Source organism: Pleurodeles waltl, chromosome 6 (genome assembly GCF_031143425.1).
Source record: "Pleurodeles waltl isolate 20211129_DDA chromosome 6, aPleWal1.hap1.20221129, whole genome shotgun sequence".
NCBI lineage: Eukaryota > Metazoa > Chordata > Amphibia > Caudata > Salamandridae > Pleurodeles > Pleurodeles waltl.
The window spans coordinates 83537134-83559583 of NC_090445.1; the positions used below are offsets into that span (position 1 = coordinate 83537134).

Consider the following 22450-nt stretch of genomic DNA (forward strand, 5'->3'; position numbering starts at 1 on the left):
AAATGAAACAAAGGGGCCTCCTGGGATAACCACACACGACTTCCTCACAAAGAACACACAGAGGGTGTGTGAAATGACATAGGCACAGCAACCCGGCTAGCTCAGTCGGTAGAGCATGAGACTCTTAATTTCAGGGTCGTGGGTTCGAGCCCCACGTTGGGTGTGATGCTTTTTAAAAGCTTCTCCATTTTCGGGTTTAACATTAACTCTCACCTTTTTCAGATATTTCGCTGAGGCTTAAAACTACACACACACACATCCTGCAGTTTGCCTCACGATTCCCACAGGACTCCACACAACGCAGCAATTCCCGCCCTGGGAGGCGCCACTGGGAGCGTTCCTAGGCCGAGCCATTCCTGCGCCCTTTCCTAGCCTTAGCCGCCCGTGCTTACAGCGAGCTCGGAGTCTGCTCCGGTCCGTCCTGTCCCCCCCATCCTTTCAAAAAGAGGAGTTTAAGGTCTCATCCCCGCTGGTGTTATGATTAAAGTAGGTATGAAAACTACTTTATGTCGGCAGCGGGATTTGATCATAGGACTGGGGAAAATACTGCTATTGAATGTGGCGCCTTACACCGCTCGGCAATTCCGGCAGCCTCCGGAACATGGCTCTGGAGGCTGACTGCCACCTCGCGAAACAGGGAGAGTTCACACTGTTCTCTACTGGACATTTAAGTATGTGCCCAGAGACAGGTTGAGAGGACAGATGCATGTGTGTACCAGAGTGAGCTCCAGAGAGACTGATGGGGACATAAGACTGGGGTAGAGCGAGAAATGGGGAAAGAGAAAGGTGCCTGTGTCGAGTCAGCAGCAGAGAAAATGAAACAAAGGGGCCTCCTGGGATAACCACACACTACTTCCTCACAAAGAACACACAGAGGGTGTGTGAAATGACCTAGCCATGGCAGCCTGGCTAGCTCAGTCGGTAGAGCATGAGACTCTTAATCACAGGGTCGTGGGTTCGAGCCCCACGTTGGGGGTGATGCTTTTTAAAGGCTTCTCCATTTTCGGGTTTAACATTAACTCTCACCTTTTTCAGATATTTCGCTGAGGCTTAAAACTACACACACACACATCCTGCAGTTTGCCTCACGATTCCCACAGGACTCCACACAACGCAGCATTTCCCGCCCTGGGAGGCGCCGCTGGGCGCGGTCCTAGGCCGAGCCTTTCCTGCGCCCTTTCCTACCCTGAGCCGCCCGTGCTTACAGCGAGCTCGGAGTCCGCTCCAGTCCGTCCTGTTCCCCCCCCCATCCTTACAAAAAGAAGAGTTTAAGGTCTCATCACCGCTGGTGTTATGATTAAAGTAGGTATGAAAACTACTTTATGTCGGTAGCGGGATTTGATCACAGGACTGGGGAAGATATTTCTCTTCAATGTGTCACCTTACAGCGCTCGGCCATTCCGGCAGCCTCCGAAACAGTGCTTTGGAGGCTGACTGCCACCTCGCGAAACAGGGAGAGTTCACACTGTTCTCTACTGTACAATTAAGTATGTGCCAAGAGACAGGTTGAGAGGACAGATGCATGTATGTACCAGATTGAGCTCCAGAGAGACTGATGGGGACATAAGACTGGGGTAGAGCGAGAGATGGAGAAAGAGAAAGGTGCCTGTGTCGAGTCAGCAGCAGAGAAAATGAAACAAAGGGTCCTCCTGGGATAACCACACACTACTTCCTCACAAAGAACACACCGAGCGTGTGTGAAATGACTTAGACACAGCAGCCCTGCTCGCTCAGTCGGTAGAGCATGAGACTCTTAATCTCAGGGTCGTAGGTTCGAACCCCAAGTTCGGCGTGATGCTTTTTAAAGGCTTCTCCATTTTCGGGTTTAACATTAACTCTCACCTTTTTCAGATATTTCGCTAAGGATTAAAACTACACACACACACATCCTGCAGTTTGCCTCACAATTCCCACAGGACTCCACACAACGCAGCACTTCCCGCCCTGGGAGGCGCCGCTGGGAGCGGTCCTAGGCCGAGCCTTTCCTGCGCCCTTTCCCAGCCTGAGCCGCCCATGCTTACAGCGAGCTCGGAGTACGCTCCGGTCCGTCCTGTCCCCCCCCCCATCCTTTCAAAAAGAGGAGTTTAAGGTCTCATCCCCGCTGGTGTTATGATTAAAGTAGGTTTGAAAACTACTTTCTGTCGGCAGCGGGATTTGATCACAGGACTGGGGAAGATACTGCATTTTAATGTGGCACCTTACACTGCTCGGCCATTCCGGCAGCCTCCGGAACACCGCTCTGGAGGCTGACTGCCACCTCCCGAAACAGGGAGAGTTCACACTGTTCTCTACTGGACATTTAAGTATGTGCCCAGAGACAGGTTGAGAAGACAGATGCATGTATGTACCCGAGTGAGCTCCAGAGAGACTGATGGGGACATAAGACTGGGGTAGAGCGAGAGATGGAGAAAGAGAAAGGTGCCTGTGTCGAGTCAGCAGCAGAGAAAATGAAACAAAGGGGCCTCCTGGGATAACCACACACTACTTCCTCACAAAGAACACACAGAGGGTGTGTGAAATGACATAGGCACAGCAGCCCGGCTTGCTCAGTTGGTAGAGCATGAGACTCTTAATCTCAGGGTTGTGGGTTCGAGCCCAACGTTGGGCGTGATGCTTTTTAAAGGCTTCTCCATTTTCGGGTTTAACATTAACTCTCACCTTTTTCAGATATTTCGCTGAGGCTTAGAACTACACACACACACATCCTGCAGTTTGCCTCACGATTCCCACAGGACTCCACACAACGCAGCACTTCCCGACCTGCGAGGCGCCGCTGGGAGCGGTCCTAGGCCGAACCTTTCCTGCGCCCTTTCCTAGCCTGAGCCGCCTGTGCTTACAGCGAGCTCGGAGTCCGCTCCGGTCCGTCCTGTCTACCCCCATCCTTTCAAAAAGAGGAGTTTTACGGTCTCATCCCCGCTGGTGTTATGACTAAACTAGGTATGAAAACTACTTTATGTCGGCAGCGGGATTGGGTAGAGCGAGAGATGGAGAAAGAGAAAGGTGCCTGTGTCGAGTCAGCAGCAGAGAAAATGAAACAAAGGGGCCTCCTGGGATAAGCACACACTACTTCCTCACAAAGAACACACAGAGGGTGTTTGAAATGACATCAGCACAGCAGCCCGGCTAGCTCAGTTGGTAAAGCATAAAACACTACTTCCTCACAAAGAACACACAGAGGGTGTGTGAAATGAAATAGGCACAGCAGCCAGGCTAGATCAGTCGGTAGAGCATAAAACTCTTAATCTCAGGGTCGTGGGTTCAAGCCCCACGTTGGGCGTGATGCCTTTTAAAGGCTTCTCCAATTTCGGGTTTAACATTAAATCTCACCTTTTTCAGATATTTTGCTGAGGCTTAAAACTACACACACACACACATCCTGCAGTTTGCCTCACGATTCCCACATGACTCCACACAACGCAGCACTTCCCGCCCCGGGAGGCGCCCCTGGGAGAGGTCCTAGGCCGAGCCTTTCCTGCGCCCTTTCCTAGCCTGAGCCGCCCGTGCTTACAGCGAGCTCGGAGTCCGCTCCGGTCCGTCCTGTCCCCCCTCCATCCTTTCAAAAAGAGGAGTTTAAGGTCTCATCCCCGCTGGTGTTATGATTAAAGTAGGTATGAAAACTACTTTACGTCGGCAGCGGGATTTGATCACAGGACTGGGGAAAATACTGCTCTTGAATGTGGCGCCTTACACCGCTCGGCAATTCCGGCAGCCTCCAGAACATGGCTCTGGAGGCTGACTGCCACCTCGCGAAACAAGGAGAGTTCACACTGTTCTCTACTGGACATTTAAGTATGTGCCCAGAGACAGGTTGAGAGGACAGATGCATGTATGTACCAGAGTGAGCTCCAGAGAGACTGATGGGGACATAAGACTGGGGTAGAGCGAGAGATGGGGAAAGAGAAAGGTGCCTGTGTCGAGTCAGCAGCAGAGAAAATGAAACAAAGGGGCCTCCTGGGATAACCTCACACTACTTCCTGACAAAGAACACACAGAGGGTGTGTGAAATGACATAAGTACAGCAGCCCGGCTAGGTCAGTTGGTAGAGGATGAGACTCTTAATCTCAGGGTCGTGGGTTCAAGCCCCTCGTTGGGCGACATGCTTTTTAAAGGCTTCTCCATTTTCGGTTTTAACATTAACTCTCACCTTTTTCAGATATTTCGCTGAGGCTTAAAACTACACACACACACACATCCTGCAGTTTGCCTCACGATTCCCACAGGACTCCACACAACGCAGCACTTCCCGACCTGGGAGGCGCCGCTGGGAGTGGTTCTAGGCCGAGCCTTTCCTGCGCACTTTCCTAGCCTGAGCCACCCGTGCTTACAGCGAGCTCGGAGTCCACTCCGGTCCATCCTGTCCCCCCCCATCCTTTCAAAAAGAGGAGTTTAAAGTCTCATCGCTGCTGGTGTTATGATTAAAGTAGGAATGAAAACTACTTTATGTCAGAAGTGGGATTTGATCACAGGACTGGGGAAGATACTGCTCTTGAATGTGGCACCTTACACCGCTCGGCCATTCCAGCAGCCTGCGAAACACGGCTCTGGAGGCTGACTGCCACCTCGCGACACAGGGAAAGTTCACACTGTTCTCTACTGGACATTTAAGTATGTGCCCAGAGACAGGTTGAGAGGACAGATGCATGTGTGTACCAGAGTGAGCTCCAGAGAGACTGATGGGGACATAACACTAGGGTAGAGCGAGAGATGGAGAAAGAGAAAGGTGCCTGTGTCGAGTCAGCAGCAGAGAAAATGAAACAAAGGGGCCTCCTGGGATAACCACACACGACTTCCTCACAAAGAACACACAGAGGGTGTGTGAAATGACATAGGCACAGCAACCTGGCTAGCTCAGTCGGTAGAGCATGAGACTCTTAATTTCAGGGTCGTGGGTTCGAGCCCCACGTTGGGTGTGATGCTTTTTAAAAGCTTCTCCATTTTCGGGTTTAACATTAACTCTCACCTTTTTCAGATATTTCGCTGAGGCTTAAAACTACACACACACACAACCTGCAGTTTGCCTCACGATTCCCACAGGACTCCACACAACGCAGCAATTCCCGCCCTGGGAGGCGCCACTGGGAGCGTTCCTAGGCCGAGCCATTCCTGCGCCCTTTCCTAGCCTTAGCCGCCCGTGCTTACAGCGAGCTCGGAGTCCGCTCCGGTCCGTCCTGTCCCCCCCCATCCTTTCAAAAAGAGGAGTTTAAGGTCTCATCCCCGCTGGTGTTATGATTAAAGTAGGTATGAAAACTACTTTATGTCGGCAGCGGGATTTGATCATAGGACTGGGGAAAATACTGCTATTGAATGTGGCGCCTTACACCGCTCGGCAATTCCGGCAGCCTCCGGAACATGGCTCTGGAGGCTGACTGCCACCTCGCGAAACAGGGAGAGTTCACACTGTTCTCTACTGGACATTTAAGTATGTGCCCAGAGACAGGTTGAGAGGACAGATGCATGTATGTACCAGAGTGAGCTCCAGAGAGACTGATGGGGACATAAGACTGGGGTAGAGCGAGAAATGGGGAAAGAGAAAGGTGCCTGTGTCGAGTCAGCAGCAGAGAAAATGAAACAAAGGGGCCTCCTGGGATAACCACACACTACTTCCTCAGAAAGAACACACAGAGGGTGTGTGAAATGACCTAGGCATAGCAGCCTGGCTAGCTCAGTTGGTAGAGCATGAGACTCTTAATCTCAGGGTCGTGGGTTCGAGCCCCACGTTGGGGGTGATGCTTTTTAAAGGCTTCTCCATTTTCGGGTTTAACATTAACTCTCACCTTTTTCAGATATTTCGCTGAGGCTTAAAACTACACACACACACATCCTGCAGTTTGCCTCACGATTCCCACAGGACTCCACACAACGCAGCATTTCCCACCCTGGGAGGCGCCGCTGGGCGCGGTCCTAGGCCGAGCCTTTCCTGCGCCCTTTCCTACCCTGAGCCGCCCGTGCTTACAGCGAGCTCGGAGTCCGCTCCAGTCCGTCCTGTTCCCCCCCCCATCCTTACAAAAAGAAGAGTTTAAGGTCTCATCACCGCTGGTGTTATGATTAAAGTAGGTATGAAAACTACTTTATGTCGGTAGCGGGATTTGATCACAGGACTGGGGAAGATATTTCTCTTCAATGTGTCACCTTACAGCGCTCGGCCATTCCGGCAGCCTCCGAAACAGTGCTTTGGAGGCTGACTGCCACCTCGCGAAACAGGGAGAGTTCACACTGTTCTCTACTGGACAATTAAGTATGTGCCAAGAGACAGGTTGAGAGGACAGATGCATATATGTACCAGAGTGAGCTCCGGAGAGACTGATGGGGACATAAGACTGGGGTGGAGCGAGAGATGGAGAAAGAGAAAGGTGCCTGTGTCGAGTCAGCAGCAGAGAAAATGAAACAAATGGGCCTCCTGGGATAACCACACACTACTTCCTCACAAAGAACACACAGAGGGTGTGTGAAATGACATAGGCACAGCAGCCCCGCTAGCTCAGTCGGTCGAGAATGGGACTCTTAATCTCAGGGTCGTGGGTTCGAGACCCATGTTGGGTGTGATGCTTTTTAAAGGCTTCTCCATTTTCGGGTTTAATATTAACTCTCACCTTTTTCAGATATTTTGCTGAGGCTTAAAACTACACACACACACACATCCTGCAGTTTGCCTCACGATTCCCACACGACTCCACACAACGCAGCACTTACCGCCCTGGGAGGCGCCCCTGGGAGAGGTCCTATGCCGAGCCTTTCCTGCGCCCTTTCCTAGCCTGAGCCGCCCGTGTTTACAGCGAGCTCGGAGTCCGCTCCGGTCCGTCCTGTCCCCCTTCCATCCTTTCAAAAAGAGGAGTTTAAGGTCTCATCCCCGCTGGTGTTATGATTAAAGTAGGTATGAAAACTACTTTACATCGGCAGCGGGATTTGATCATAGGACTGGGGAAAATACTGCTCTTGAATATGGCGCCTTACACCGCTCGGCAATTCCGGCAGCCTCCGGAACATGTCTCTGGAGGCTGACTGCCACCTCGCGAAACAGGGAGAGTTCACACTGTTCTCTACTGGACATTTAAGTATGTGCCCAGAGACAGGTTGAGAGGACAGATGCATGTATGTACCAGATTGAGCTCCAGAGAGACTGATGGGGACATAAGACTGGGGTAGAGCGAGAGATGGAGAAAGAGAAAGGTGCCTGTGTCGAGTCAGCAGCAGAGAAAATGAAACAAAGGGTCATCCTGGGATAACCACACACTACTTCCTCACAAAGAACACACCGAGCGTGTGTGAAATGACTTAGACACAGCAGCCCTGCTAGCTCAGTCGGTAGAGCATGAGACTCTTAATCTCAGGGTCGTAGGTTCGAACCCCAAGTTCGGCGTGATGCTTTTTAAAGGCTTCTCCATGTTCGGGTTTAACATTAACTCTCACCTTTTTCAGATATTTCGCTAAGGATTAAAACTACACACACACACATCCTGCAGTTTGCCTCACAATTCCCACAGGACTCCACACAACGCAGCACTTCCCGCCCTGGGAGGCGCCGCTGGGAGCGGTCCTAGGCCGAGCCTTTCCTGCGCCCTTTCCCAGCCTGAGCCGCCCATGCTTACAGCGAGCTCGGAGTACGCTCCGGTCCGTCCTGTCCCCCCCCCCATCCTTTCAAAAAGAGGAGTTTAAGGTCTCATCCCCGCTGGTGTTATGATTAAAGTAGGTTTGAAAACTACTTTCTGTCGGCAGCGGGATTTGATCACAGGACTGGGGAAGATACTGCACTTGAATGTGGCACCTTACACTGCTCGGCCATTCCGGCAGCCTCCGGAACACCGCTCTGGAGGCTGACTGCCACCTCCCGAAACAGGGAGAGTTCACACTGTTCTCTACTGGACATTTAAGTATGTGCCCAGAGACAGGTTGAGAAGACAGATGCATGTATGTACCCGAGTGAGCTCCAGAGAGACTGATGGGGACATAAGACTGGGGTAGAGCGAGAGATGGAGAAAGAGAAAGGTGCCTGTGTCGAGTCAGCAGCAGAGAAAATGAAACAAAGGGGCCTCCTGGGATAACCACACACTACTTCCTCACAAAGAACAGACAGAGGGTGTGTGAAATGACATAGGCACAGCAGCCCGGCTTGCTCAGTTGGTAGAGCATGAGACTCTTAATCTCAGGGTTGTGGGTTCGAGCCCAACGTTGGGCGTGATGCTTTTTAAAGGCTTCTCCATTTTCGGGTTCAACATTAACTCTCACCTTTTTCAGATATTTCGCTGAGGCTTAGAACTACACACACACACATCCTGCAGTTTGCCTCACGATTCCCACAGGACTCCACACAACGCAGCACTTCCCGACCTGCGAGGCGCCGCTGGGAGCGGTCCTAGGCCGAACCTTTCCTGCGCCCTTTCCTAGCCTGAGCCGCCTGTGCTTACAGCGAGCTCGGAGTCCGCTCCGGTCCGTCCTGTCTACCCCCATCCTTTCAAAAAGAGGAGTTTTACGGTCTCATCCCCGCTGGTGTTATGATTAAACTAGGTATGAAAACTACTTTATGTCGGCAGCGGGATTGGGTAGAGCGAGAGATGGAGAAAGAGAAAGGTGCCTGTGTCGAGTCAGCAGCAGAGAAAATGAAACAAAGGGGCCTCCTGGGATAAGCACACACTACTTCCTCACAAAGAACACACAGAGGGTGTTTGAAATGACATCAGCACAGCAGCCCGGCTAGCTCAGTTGGTAAAGCATAAAACACTACTTCCTCACAAAGAACACACAGAGGGTGTGTGAAATGACATAGGCACAGCAGCCAGGCTAGATCAGTCGGTAGAGCATAAAACTCTTAATCTCAGGGTCGTGGGTTCAAGCCCCACGTTGGGCGTGATGCCTTTTAAAGGCTTCTCCATTTTCGGGTTTAACATTAAATCTCACCTTTTTCAGATATTTCGCTGAGGCTTAAAACTACACACACACACACATCCTGCAGTTTGCCTCACGATTCCCACATGACTCCACACAACGCAGCACTTCCCGCCCCGGGAGGCGCCCCTGGGAGAGGTCCTAGGCCGAGCCTTTCCTGCGCCCTTTCCTAGCCTGAGCCGTCCGTGCTTACAGCGAGCTCGGAGTCCGCTCCGGTCCGTCCTGTCCCTCCTCCATCCTTTCAAAAAGAGGAGTTTAAGGTCTCATCCCCGCTGGTGTTATGATTAAAGTAGGTATGAAAACTACTTTACGTCGGCAGCGGGATTTGATCATAGGACTGGGGAAAATACTGCTCTTGAATGTGGCGCCTTACACCGCTCGGCAATTCCGGCAGCCTCCAGAACATGGCTCTGGAGGCTGACTGCCACCTCGCGAAACAAGGAGAGTTCACACTGTTCTCTACTGGACATTTAAGTATGTGCCCAGAGACAGGTTGAGAGGACAGATGCATGTATGTACCAGAGTGAGCTCCAGAGAGACTGATGGGGACATAAGACTGGGGTAGAGCGAGAGATGGGGAAAGAGAAAGGTGCCTGTGTCGAGTCAGCAGCAGAGAAAATGAAACAAAGGGGCCTCCTGGGATAACCACACACTACTTCCTGACAAAGAACACACAGAGGGTGTGTGAAATGACATAAGTACAGCAGCCCGGCTATCTCAGTTGGTAGAGGATGAGACTCTTAATCTCAGGGTCGTGGGTTCAAGCCCCTCGTTGGGCGACATGCTTTTTAAAGGCTTCTCCATTTTCGGTTTTAACATTAACTCTCACCTTTTTCAGATATTTCGCTGAGGCTTAAAACTACACACACACACACATCCTGCAGTTTGCCTCACGATTCCCACAGGACTCCACACAACGCAGCACTTCCCGCCCTGGGAGGCGCCGCTGGGAGCGGTTCTAGGCCGAGCCTTTCCTGCGCCCTTTCCTAGCCTGAGCCACCCGTGCTTACAGCGAGCTCGGAGTCCACTCCGGTCCATCCTGTCCCCCCCCATCCTTTCAAAAAGAGGAGTTTAAAGTCTCATCGCTGCTGGTGTTATGATTAAAGTAGGAATGAAAACTACTTTATGTCAGCAGTGGGATTTGATCACAGGACTGGGGAAGATACTGCTCTTGAATGTGGCACCTTACACCGCTCGGCCATTCCAGCAGCCTGCGAAACACGGCTCTGGAGGCTGACTGCCACCTCGCGACACAGGGAAAGTTCACACTGTTCTCTACTGGACATTTAAGTATGTGCCCAGAGACAGGTTGAGAGGACAGATGCATGTATGTACCAGAGTGAGCTTCAGAGAGACTGATGGGGACATAACACTAGGGTAGAGCGAGAGATGGAGAAAGAGAAAGGTGCCTGTGTCGAGTCAGCAGCAGAGAAAATGAAACAAAGGGGCCTCCTGGGATAACCACACACTACTTCCTCACAAAGAACACACAGAGGGTGTGAGAAATGACATAGGCACAGCAGCCCTGCTAGCTCAGTCGGTAGAGCATGAAACTCTTAATCTCAGGGTCGTGGGTTCGAGCCCCACGTTTGGCATGATGCTTTTTAAAGGCTTCTCCATTTTCGGGTTTAACATTAACTCTCACCATTTTCAGATATTTCGCTGAGGCTTAAAACTACACACACATCCTGCAGTTTGCCTCACGATTCCCACAGGACTCCACACAACGCAGCACTTCCCGCCCTGGAAGGCGCTGCTGGGAGAGGTCCTAGTCCGAGCCTTTCCTGCGCCCTTTCCTAGCCTGAGCCGCCTGTGCTTACAGCGAGCTCGGAGTCCGCTCCGGTCGGTCCTGTCCCCCCCTCCCCCCCATCCTTTCAAAAAGAGGAGTTTAAGGTCTCATCCCCGCTGGTATTATGATTAAAGTAGGTATGAAAACTACTTTATGTCAGCAGCAGGATTTGATCACAGGACTGGGGAAGATACTGCTCTTGAATGTGGCGCCTTACACCACTCGGCCATTCCAGCAGCCTTCAGTGCACATCTCTGGAGGCTGACTGCCACCTCGCGAAACAGGGAAAGTTCACACTGTTCTCTACTGGACATTTAAGTATGTGCCCAGAGACAGGTTGAGAGGACAGATGCATGTATGTACCAGAGTGAGCTCCAGAGAGACTGATGGGGACATAAGACTGGGGTAGAGCGAGTGATGGAGAAAGAGAAAGGTGCCTGTGTCGAGTCAGCAGCAGAGAAAATGAAACAAAGGGGCCTCCTGGGATAACCACACACTACTTCCTCACAAAGAAAAACAGAGAGTGTTTGAAATGACATAGACACAACAGCCTGGCTCGATCAGTCGGTAGAGCATGAGACTCTTAATCTCAGGGTCGTGGGTTCGAGCCCCACGTTGGGTGTGATGCTTTTTAAAGGCTTCTCCATTTTCGGGTTTAACATTAACTCTCAGCTTTTTCAGATATTTCGCTGAGGTTTAAAACTACACACACACACACACATCCTGCAGTTTGCCTCACGATTCCCACAGGACTCCACACAACGCAGCACTTCCCGCCCTGGGAGGCGCCGCTGGGAGCGGTCCTAGGCTGAGCCTTTCCTGCAACCTTTCCTAGCCTGAGCCGCCCGTTGTTACAGCGAGCTCGGAGTCCGCTCCGGTCCGTCCTGTCCCCCCCATCCTTTCAAAAAGAGGAGTTTAAAGACTCATCCCCGCTGGTGTTATGATTAAAGTAGGTATGAAAACTACTTAATGTCAGCAGCAGGATTTGATCACGGGACTGGGGACGATACTGTTCTTGAATGTGGCGCCTTACACCGCTCGGCCATTACGGCAGCCTGCGGAACACAGCTCTGGAGGCTGACTGCCACCTCGCGACACAGGGAGAGTTCACACTGTTCTCTACTGGACATTTAAGTATGTGCCCAGAGACAGGTTGAGAGGACAGATGCATGTATGTACCAGAGTGAGCTCCAGAGAGACTGATGGGGACATAAGACTGGGGTAGAGCGAGCGATGGAGAAAGAGAAAGGTGCCTGTGTCGAGTCAGCAGCAGAGAAAATTAAACAAAGGGGCCTCCTGGGATAACCACACACTACTTCCTCACAAAGAACACACAGAGGGTGTGTGAAATGACATAGGCACAGCAGCCCGGCTAGCTCAGTCGGTAGAGCATGAGACTCTTAATCTCAGGGTCGTGGGTTCAAGCCCCACGTTGGGCGTGATACTTTTTAAAGGCTTCTCCATCTTCGGCTTTAACATTAACTCTCACCTTTTTCAGATATTTCGCTGAGACTTAAAACTACACACACACACACATCCTGCAGTTTGCCTCACGATTCCCACAGGACTCCACACAACGCAGCACTTCCCGCCCTGAGAGGCGCCGCTGGGAGCGGTCCTAGGCCGAGCCTTTCCTGCGCCCTTTCCTAGCCTGAGCCGCCCGTGCTTACAGCAAGCTCAGAGTCCGCTCCGGTCCGTCCTGTCCCCCCCATCGTTTCAAAAAGAGGAGTTTAAGGTCTCATCCCCGCTGGTGTTATGATTAAAGTAGGTATGAAAACTACTTTATGTCAGCAGCGGGATTTAACCACGGGACTGGGGAAGATACTGCTCTTGAATGTGGCGTTTTACACCGCTCGGCCATTCCGGCAGCCTCCGGAACACGGCTCTGGAGGCTGGCTGCCACCTCGCGAAACAGGGAGAGTTCACACTGTTCTCTACTGGACATTAAAGCATGTGCCCAGAGACAGGTTGAGAGGACAGATGCATGTATGTACCAGAGTGATCTCCAGAAAGACTAATGGGGACATAAGACTGGGGTAGAGCGAGAGATGGAGAAAGAGAAAGGTGCCTGTGTCGAGTCAGCAGCAGAGAAAATGAAACAAAGGGGCCTCCTGGGATAACCACACACTACTGCCTCACAAAGAACACACAGAGGGTGTGTGAAATGACATAGTTACTGCAGCCTGGCTAGCTCAGTCGGTAGAGCATGAGACTCTTAATCTCAGGGTCGTGGGTTCGAGCCCCACGTTGGGCGTGATGCTTTTTAAAGGCTTCTCCATTTTCGAGTTTAACATTAACTCTCACATTTTTCAGATATTGCGCTGAGGCTTAAAACTACACACACACACATCCTGCAGTTTGCCTCACAATTCCCACAGGACTCCACACAACGCAGCACTTCCCGCCCTGAGAGGCGCCGCTGGGAGCGGTCCTAGGCCGAGCCTTTCCTGTGCCCTTTCCTAGCCTGAGCCGCCCGTGCTTACAGCGAGCTCGGAGTCCGCTCCGGTCCGTCCTGTCCAACCCCATCCTTTCAAAAAGAGGAGTTTTACAGTCTCATCCCCGCTGGTGTTATGATTAAAGTAGTTATGAAAACTACTTTATGTCAGCAGCGGGATTTGGCCACGGGACTGAGGAAGATACTGCTCTTGAATGTGGCACCTTACAACGCTCAGCCATTCCGGCAGCCTCCGGACACAACTCTGGAGGCTGACTGCCACCTCGCGAAACAGGGAGAGTTCACACTGTTCTCTACTGGACATTTAAGTATGTGCCCAGAGACAGGTTGAGAGGACAGATACATGTATGTACCAGAGTGAGCTCCAGAGAGACTGATGGGGACATAAGACTGGGGTAGAGCGAGAGATGGAGAAAGAGCTAGGTGCCTGTGTCGAGTCAGCAGCAGAGAAAATGAAACAAAGGGGCCTACTGGAATAACCACACACTACTTCCTCACAAAGAACACACAGAGGGTGTGTGAAATGACATAGGCACAGGAGCCCGGCTAGCTCAGTCGGTAGAGCATGAGACTCTTAATCTCAGGGTCGTGGGTTCGAGCCCTATGTTGGGTGTGATGCTTTTTAAAGGCTTTTCCATTTTCGGGTTGAACATTAACGCTCACCTTTTTCAGATATTTCGCTGAGGCTTAAAACTACACACACACACACATCCTGCAGTTTGCCTCACGATTCCCACAGGACTCCACACAACGCAGCACTTTCTGCCCTGGGTGGCGCTGCTGGGAGTGGTCCTAGGCCGAGCCTTTCCTGCGCCCTTTCCTAGCCTGAGCCGCCCATGCTTACAGTGAGCTCGGAGTCCGCTCCGTCCTGTCCCCCCCATCCTTTCAAAAAAAGGAGTTTAAGGTCTCATCCCCGCTGGTGTTATGATTAAAGTAGGTATGAAAACTATTTTATGTCAGCAGTGGGATTTGACCACGGGACTGGGGAAGATACTGCTCTTCAATGTGGCACCTTACACCGCTCGGCCATTCCGGCAGCCCGCGGAACACGGCTCTGGAGGCTGACTGCCACCTCGCGACACAGGGAGAGTTCACACTGTTCTCTACTGGACATTTAAGTATATGCACAGAGACAGGTTGAGAGGAAAGATGCATGTATGTACCAGAGTGAGCTCCAGAGAGACTGATGGGGACATAAGACTGGGGTAGAGCGAGAGATGGAGAAAGAGAAAGGTGCCTGTGTCGAGTCAGCAGCAGAGAAAATGAAACAAAGGGGCCTCCTGGGATAACCACACACTACTTCCTCACAAAGAACACACAGAGGGTGTGTGAAATGACATAGACACAGCAGCCTCACTAGCTCAGTCGCTAGTGCATGAGACTCTTAATCTCAGGGTCGTGGGTTCAAGCCCCATGTTGGGCGTGATGCTTTTTAAAGGCTTCTCCATTTTCGGGTTTAACATTAACTCTCACCTTTTTCAGATATTTTGCTGAGGCTTAAAACTACACACACACACACATCCTGCAGTTTGCCTCACGATTCCCACAGGACTCCACACAACGCAGCACTTCCCGCCCTGGGAGGCACAGCTAGGAGCGGTCCTATGCCGAGCCTTTCCTGCGCCCTTTCCTAGCCTGAGCCGCCCGTGCTTACAGCGAGCTCGGAGTCCGCTCCGCTCCGTCCTGTCCCCCCCCCCCATCCTTTCAAAAAGAGGAGTTTAAAGTCTCATTCCCGCTGGTGTTATGATTAAAGTAGGTATGAAAACTACTTTATGTCAGCAGCGGGATTTGATCACATGACTGGGGAAGATACTGCTCTTGAAGGTGGCACCTTACACCACTCAGCCATTCCGGCAGTCTCCGGAACACGCCTCTGGAGGCTGACTGCCACCTCGCGACACAGGGAGAGTTTACAATCTTCTCTACTGGACATTTAAGTATGTGCCCAGAGACAGGTTGAGAGGACAGATGCATGTATGTACCAGAGTGAGCTCCAGAGAGACTGATGGGGATATAAGACAGGGGTAGAGCGAGAGATGGAGAAAGAGAAAGGTGCCTGTGTCGAGTCAGCAGCAGACAAAATGAAACAAAGGGTCCTCCTGGGATAACCACACACTACTTCCTCACAAAGAACACACAGAGGGTGTGTGAAACGACATAGGCACAGCAACCTGACAAGCTCAGTCGGTAGAGCATGAGACTCTTAATCTCAGTGTCGTGGGTTCGGGCCCCATGTTGGGCATGATGCTTTTTAAAGGCTTCTCCATTTTCGGATTTAACATTAACTCTCACCTTTTTCAGATATTTCGCTGAGGCTTAAAACTACACACACACACATCCTGCAGTTTGGGGCACGATTCCCACAGGACTCCACACAACGCAGCACTTCCCGCCCTGAGAGGCGCCGCTGGGAGCGGTCCAAGGCCGAGCCTTTCCTGCGCCCTTTCCTAGCCTGAGTTGCCCATGCTTACAGCGAGCTCGGAGTCCGCTCCGGTCCGTCCTGTCCCCCCCCCATCCTTTCAAAAAGAGGAGTTTAAGGTCTCATCCCCGCTGGTGTTATGATTAAAGTAGGTATGAAAACTATTTTATGTCAGCAGTGGGATTTGACCACAGGACTGGGGAAGATACTGCTCTTCAATGTGGCACCTTACACCGCTCGGCCATTCCGGCAGCCTGCGGAACACGGCTCTGGAGGCTGACTGCCACCTCGCGACACAGGGAGAGTTCACACTGTTCTCTACTGGACATTTAAGTATATGCCCAGAGACAGGTTGAGAGGAAAGATGCATGTATGTACCAGAGTGAGCTCCAGAGAGACTGATGGGGACATAAGACTGGGGTAGAGCGAGAGATGGAGAAAGAGAAAGGTGCCTGTGTCGAGTCAGCAGCAGAGAAAATGAAACAAAGGGGCCTCCTGGGATAACCACACACTACTTCCTCACAAAGAACACACAGAGGGTGTGTGAAATGACATAGGCATAGCAGTCTCACTAGCTCAGTAGCTAGCGCATGAGACTCTTAATCTCAGGGTTGTGGGTTCGGGCCCCATGTTGGGCGTGATGCTTTTTAAAGGCTTCTCCATTTTCGGGTTTAACATTAACTCTCACCTTTTTCAGATATTTCGCGGAGGCTTAAAACTACACACACACACATCCTGCAGTTTGGGTCACGATTCCCACAGGACTCCACACAACGCAGCACTTCCCGCCCTGAGAGGCGCCGCTGGGAGCGGTCCAAGGCCGAGCCTTTCCTGCGCCCTTTCCTAGCCTGAGTTGCCCGTGCTTACAGCGAGCTCGGAGTCCGCTCCGGTCCGTCCTGTCCCCCCCCATCCTTTCAAAAAGAGGAGTTTAAGGTCTCATCCCCGCTGGTGTTATGATTTAAGTAGGTATGAAAACTACTTTATGTCAGCAGCGGGATTTGACCACAGGACTGGGAAAGATACTGCTCTTGAAAGTGGCGCCTTACACCGCTCGGCCATTCCGGCAGCCTCCGGAACACGCCTCTGGAGGCTGAATGCCACCTCGCGACACAGGGAGAGTTCACACTGTTTTATACTGGACATTTAAGCATGTGCCCAGAGACAGGTTGAGAGGACAGATGCATGTATGTACCAGAGTGATCTCCAGAAAGACTGATGGGGACATAAAACTGGGGTAAAGCGAGAGATGGAGAAAGAGAAAGGTGCCTGTGTCGAGTCAGCAGCAGAGAAAATGAAACAAAGGGGCCTCCTGGGATAACCACACACTACTGCCTCACAAAGAACACGCAGAGGGTGTGTGAAATGACATAGGCACAGCAGCCTGGGTAGCTCAGTCGCTAGAGCATGAGACTCTTAAACTCAGGGTTGTGGTTTCGAGCCCCACGTTGGGCGTGATGCTTTTTAAAGGCTTCTCCATTTTCGGGTTTAACATTAACTCTCACCTTTTTCAGATATTTCGCTGAGGCTTAAAACTACACACACACACATCCTGCAGTTTGCCTCACAATTCCCACAGGACTCCACACAACGCAGCACTTCCCACCCTGAGAGGCGCCGCTGGGAGCGGTCCTAGGCCGAGCCTTTCCTGCGCCCTTTCCTAGCCTGAGCCGCCCGTGCTTACAGCGAGCTCGGAGTCCGCTCCGGTCCGACCTGTCCACCCCCATCCTTTCAAAAAGAGGAGTTTTACAGTCTCATCCCCGCTGGTGTTATGATTAAAGTAGGTATGAAAACTGCTTTATGTCGGCAGCGGGATTTGATCACAGGAGTGGGGAAGATACTGCTCTTGAATGTGGCACCTTACAACGCTCAGCCATTCCGGCAGCCTCTGGAAAACGTCTCTGGAGGCTGACTGCCACCTCGCGAAACAGGGAGAGTTCACACCGTTCTCTACTGGACATTTAAGTATGTGCCCAGAGACAGGTTGAGAGGACAGATGCATGTATGTACCAGAGTGAGCTCCAGAGAGACTGATGGGGACATAAGACTGGGGTAGAGCGAGAGATGGAGAAAGAGAAAGGTGCCTGTGTCGAGTCAGCAGCAGAGAAAATGAAACAAAGGGGCCTCCTGGAATAACCACACACTACTTCCTCACAAAGAACACACAGAGGGTGTGTGAAATGACATAGGCACAGCAGCCCGGCTCGCTCAGTCGGTAGAGCATGAGACTCTTAATCTCAGGGTCGTGGGTTCGAGCCACATGTTGGGTGTGATGCTTTTTAAAGGCTTCTCCATTTTCGGGTTTAACATTAACTCTCACCTTTTTCAGATATTGTGCTGAGGCTTAAAACTAAACACACACATCCTGCAGTTTGCCTCACGATTCCCACAGTACTCCACACAACGCAGCACTTCCCGCCCTGAGAGGCGCCACTGGGAGCGGTCCAAGGCCGAGCCTTTCCTGCGCCCTTTCCTAGCCTGAGTTGCCCGTGCTTACAGCGAGCTCGGAGTCCGCTCCGGTCCGTCCTGTCCCCCCCCATCCTTTCAAAAAGAGGAGTTTAAGGTCTCATCCCCGCTGGTGTTATGATTAAAGTAGGTATGAAAACTATTTTATGTCAGCAGTGGGATTTGACCACAGGACTGGGGAAGATACTGCTCTTCAATGTGGCCCCTTACACCGCTCGGCCATTCCGGCAGCCTGCGGAACACGGCTCTGGAGGCTGACTGCCACCTCGCGACACAGGGAGAGTTCACACTGTTCTCTACTGGACATTTAAGTATATGCCCAGAGACAGGTTGAGAGGAAAGATGCATGTATGTACCAGAGTGAGCTCCAGAGAGACTGATGGGGACATAAGACTGGGGTAGAGCGAGAGATGGAGAAAGAGAAAGGTGCCTGTGTCGAGTCAGCAGCAGAGAAAATGAAACAAAGGGGCCTCCTGGAATAACCACACACTACTTCCTCACAAAGAACACACAGAGGGTGTGTGAAATGACATAGGCACAGCAGCCCGGCTAGCTCAGTCGGTAGAGCATGAGACTCTTAATCTCAGGGTCGTGGGTTCGAGCCCCATGTTGGGTGTGATGCTTTTTAAAGGCTTCTCCATTTTCGGGTTTAACATTAACTCTCACCTTTTTCAGATATTTTGCTGAGGCTTAAAACTACACACACACATCCTGCAGTTTGCCTCACGATTCCCACAGTACTCCACACAACGCAGCACTTCCCGCCCTGAGAGGCGCCGCTGGGAGCGGTCCAAGGCCGAGCCTTTCCTGTGCCCTTTCCTAGCCTGAGTTGCCCGTGCTTACAGCGAGCTCGGAGTCCGCTCCGGTCTGTCCTGTCCCCCCCATCCTTTCAAAAAGAGGAGTTTAAGGTCTCATCCCCGCTGGTGTTATGATTAAAGTAGGTATGAAAACTATTTTATGTCAGCAGTGGGATTTGACCACAGAACTGGGGAAGATACTGCTCTTCAATGTGGCCCCTTACACCGCTCGGCCATTCCGGCAGCCTGCGGAACACGGCTCTGGAGGCTGACTGCCACCTCGCGACACAGGGAGAGTTCACACTGTTCTCTACTGGACATTTAAGTATATGCCCAGAGACAGGTTGAGAGGAAAGATGCATGTATGTACCAGAGTGAGCTCCAGAGAGACTGATGGGGACATAAGACTGGGGTAGAGCGAGAGATGGAGAAAGAGAAAGGTGCCTGTGTCGAGTCAGCAGCAGAGAAAATGAAACAAAGGGGCCTCCTGGGATAACCACACACTACTTCCTCACAAAGAACACACAGAGGGTGTGTGAAATGACATAGGCACAGCCGCCTCACTAGCTCAGTCGCTAGCGCACGAGACTCTTAATCTCAGGGTCGTGGGTTTGGGCCCCATGTTGGGCGTGATGCTTTTTAAAGGCTTCTCCTTTTTCGGGTTTAACATTAACTCTCACCTTTTTCAGATATTTCGCTGAGGCTTAAAACTACACACACACACATCCTGCAGTTTGGGTCACGATTCCCACAGGACTCCACACAACGGAGCACTTCCCGCCCTGAGAGGCGCCGCTGGGAGCGGTCCAAGGCCGAGCCTTTCCTGCGCCCTTTCCTAGCCTGAGTTGCCCGTGCTTAAAGCGAGCTCGGAGTCCGCTCCGGTCCGTCCTGTCCCCCCCATCCTTTCAAAAAGAGGAGTTTAAGGTCTCATCCCCGCTGGTGTTATGATTAAAGTAGGTATGAAAACTACTTTATGTCAGCAGCGGGATTTTACCACAGGACTGGGAAAGATACTGCTCTTGAATGTGGCGCCTTACACCACTCGGCCATTCCGGCAGCCTCCGGAACACGCCTCTGGAGGCTGAATGCCACCTCGCGACACAGGGAGAGTTCACACTGTTCTATACTGGACATTTAAGCATGTGCCCAGAGACAGGTTGAGAGGACAGATGCATGTATGTACCAGAGTGATCTCCAGAAAGACTGATGGGGACATAAAACTGGGGTAAAGCGAGAGATGGAGAAAGAGAAAGGTGCCTGTGTCGAGTCAGCAGCAGAGAAAATGAAACAAAGGGGCCTCCTGGGATAACCACACACTACTGCCTCACAAAGAACACGCAGAGGGTGTGAGAAATGACATAGGTACAGCAGCCTGGGTAGCTCAGTCGCTAGAGCATGAAACTCTTAAACTCAGGGTTGTGGTTTCAAGCCCCACGTTGGACGTGATGCTTTTTAAAGGCTTCTCCATTTTCGGGTTTAACATTAACTCTCACCTTTTTCAGATATTTCGCTGAGGCTTAAAACTACACACACACACATCCTGCAGTTTGCCTCACAATTCCCACAGGACTCCACACAACGCAGCACTTCCCACCCGGAGAGGCGCCGCTGGGAGCGGTCCTAAGCCGAACCTTTCCTGCGCCCTTTCCTAGCCTGAGCCGCCCGTGCTTACAGCGAGCTCGGAGTCCGCTCCGGTCCGTCCTGTCCACCCCCATCCTTTCAAAAAGAGGAGTTTTACGGTCTCATCCCCGCTGGTGTTATGATTAAAGTAGGTATGAAAACTACTTTATGTCGGCAGCGGGATTTGATCACAGGAGTGGGGAAGATACTGCTCTTGAATGTGGCACCTTACAATGCTCAGCCATTCTGGCAGCCTCTGGAAAACGTCTCTGGAGGCTGACTGCCACCTCGCGAAACAGGGAGAGTTCACACTGTTCTCTACTGGACATTTAAGTATGTGCCAAGAGACAGGTTGAGAGGACAGATGCATGTATGTACCAGATTGAGCTCCAGAGAGACTGATGAGGACATAAGACTGGGGTAGAGCCAGAGATGGAGAAAGAGAAAGGTGCCTGTGTCGAGTCAGCAGCAGAGTAAATGAAACAAAGGGGCCTCCTGGGATAACCACACACTACTTCCTCACAAAGAACACACAGAGGGTGTGTGAAACAACATAGGCACAGCATCCCGGCTAGCTCAGTCGGTAGAGCATGAGACTTTTAATCTCAGGGTTGTGGGTTCGAGCCTCACGTTGGGCGTGATGCTTTTTAAAGGCTTCTCCCTTTTCGGGTTTAACATTAACTCTCACCTTTTTCAGATATTTTGCTGAGGCTTAAAACTACACACACACACACATCCTGCAGTTTGCCTCACGATTCCCACAGGACTCCACACAACGCAGCACTTCCCGCCATGGGTGGCGCCGCTGGGAGCGGTCCTAGGCCGAGCCTTTCCTGCGCCCTTTCCTAGCCTGAGCCGCCTGTGCTTACAGCGAGCTCGGAGTCCGCTTCGGTCCGTCCTGTCCCCCCCCATCCTTTCAAAAAGAGGAGTTTAAGGTCTCATCCCCGCTGGTGTTATGATTAAAGTAGGTATGAAAACTACTTTATGTCAGCAGCGGGATTTGACCACAGGACTGGGGAAGATACTGCTTTTGAATGTGGCGCCTTACACCGCTCGGCCATTACGGCAGCCTGCGGAACACAGCTCTGGAGGCTGACTGCCACCTCGCGACACAGGGAGAGTTCACACTGTTCTCTACTGGACATTTAAGTATGTGCCCAGAGACAGGTTGAGAGGACAGATGCATGTATGTACCAGAGTGAGCTCCAGAGAGACTGATGGGGACATAAGACAGGGGTAGAGCGAGAGATGGAGAAAGAGAAAGGTGCCTGTGTCGAGTCAGCAGCAAAGAAAATGAAACAAAGGGGCCTCCTGGGATAACCACACACTACTTCCTCACAAAGAACACACAGAGGGTGTGTGAAATGACACAGGCACAGCAGCCCGGCTAGCTCAGTCGGTAGAGCATGAGACTCTTAATCTCAGGGTCGTGGGTTCAAGCCCCATGTTGGGCGTGATACTTTTTAAAGGCTTCTCCATTTTCGGATTTAACATTAACTCTCACCTTTTTCAGATATTTCGCTGAGGCTTAAAACTACACACACACACATCCTGCAGTTTGGGGCACGATTCCCACAGGACTCCACACAACGCAGCACTTCCCGCCCTGAGAGGCGCCGCTGGGAGCGGTCCAAGGCCGAGCCTTTCCTGCGCCCTTTCCTAGCCTGAGTTGCCCATGCTTACAGCGAGCTCGGAGTCCGCTCCGGTCCGTCCTGTCCCCCCCCCATCCTTTCAAAAAGAGGAGTTTAAGGTCTCATCCCCGCTGGTGTTATGATTAAAGTAGGTATGAAAACTATTTTATGTCAGCAGTGGGATTTGACCACAGGACTGGGGAAGATACTGCTCTTCAATGTGGCACCTTACACCGCTCGGCCATTCCGGCAGCCTGCGGAACACGGCTCTGGAGGCTGACTGCCACCTCGCGACACAGGGAGAGTTCACACTGTTCTCTACTGGACATTTAAGTATATGCCCAGAGACAGGTTGAGAGGAAAGATGCATGTATGTACCAGAGTGAGCTCCAGAGA

At 51.7% G+C, this 22450-nt stretch overlaps 4 non-coding genes across 4 annotated transcripts; all 4 read left to right on the forward strand.

Annotated features, from left to right (window-relative positions):
- Positions 1 to 12035: 12035 nt before the first annotated feature.
- On the forward strand, positions 12036 to 12108 carry TRNAK-CUU (transfer RNA lysine (anticodon CUU)). The gene has a single exon. It is a non-coding gene; the product is annotated as a tRNA-Lys (tRNA).
- A 742-nt stretch (positions 12109 to 12850) lies between these two features.
- On the forward strand, positions 12851 to 12923 carry TRNAK-CUU (transfer RNA lysine (anticodon CUU)). The gene has a single exon. It is a non-coding gene; the product is annotated as a tRNA-Lys (tRNA).
- An 8065-nt stretch (positions 12924 to 20988) lies between these two features.
- TRNAK-UUU (transfer RNA lysine (anticodon UUU)) lies at positions 20989 to 21061 on the forward strand. The gene has a single exon. It is a non-coding gene; the product is annotated as a tRNA-Lys (tRNA).
- A 743-nt stretch (positions 21062 to 21804) lies between these two features.
- Positions 21805 to 21877, forward strand: TRNAK-CUU (transfer RNA lysine (anticodon CUU)). The gene has a single exon. It is a non-coding gene; the product is annotated as a tRNA-Lys (tRNA).
- The last annotated feature ends 573 nt before the right edge of the window (positions 21878 to 22450 follow it).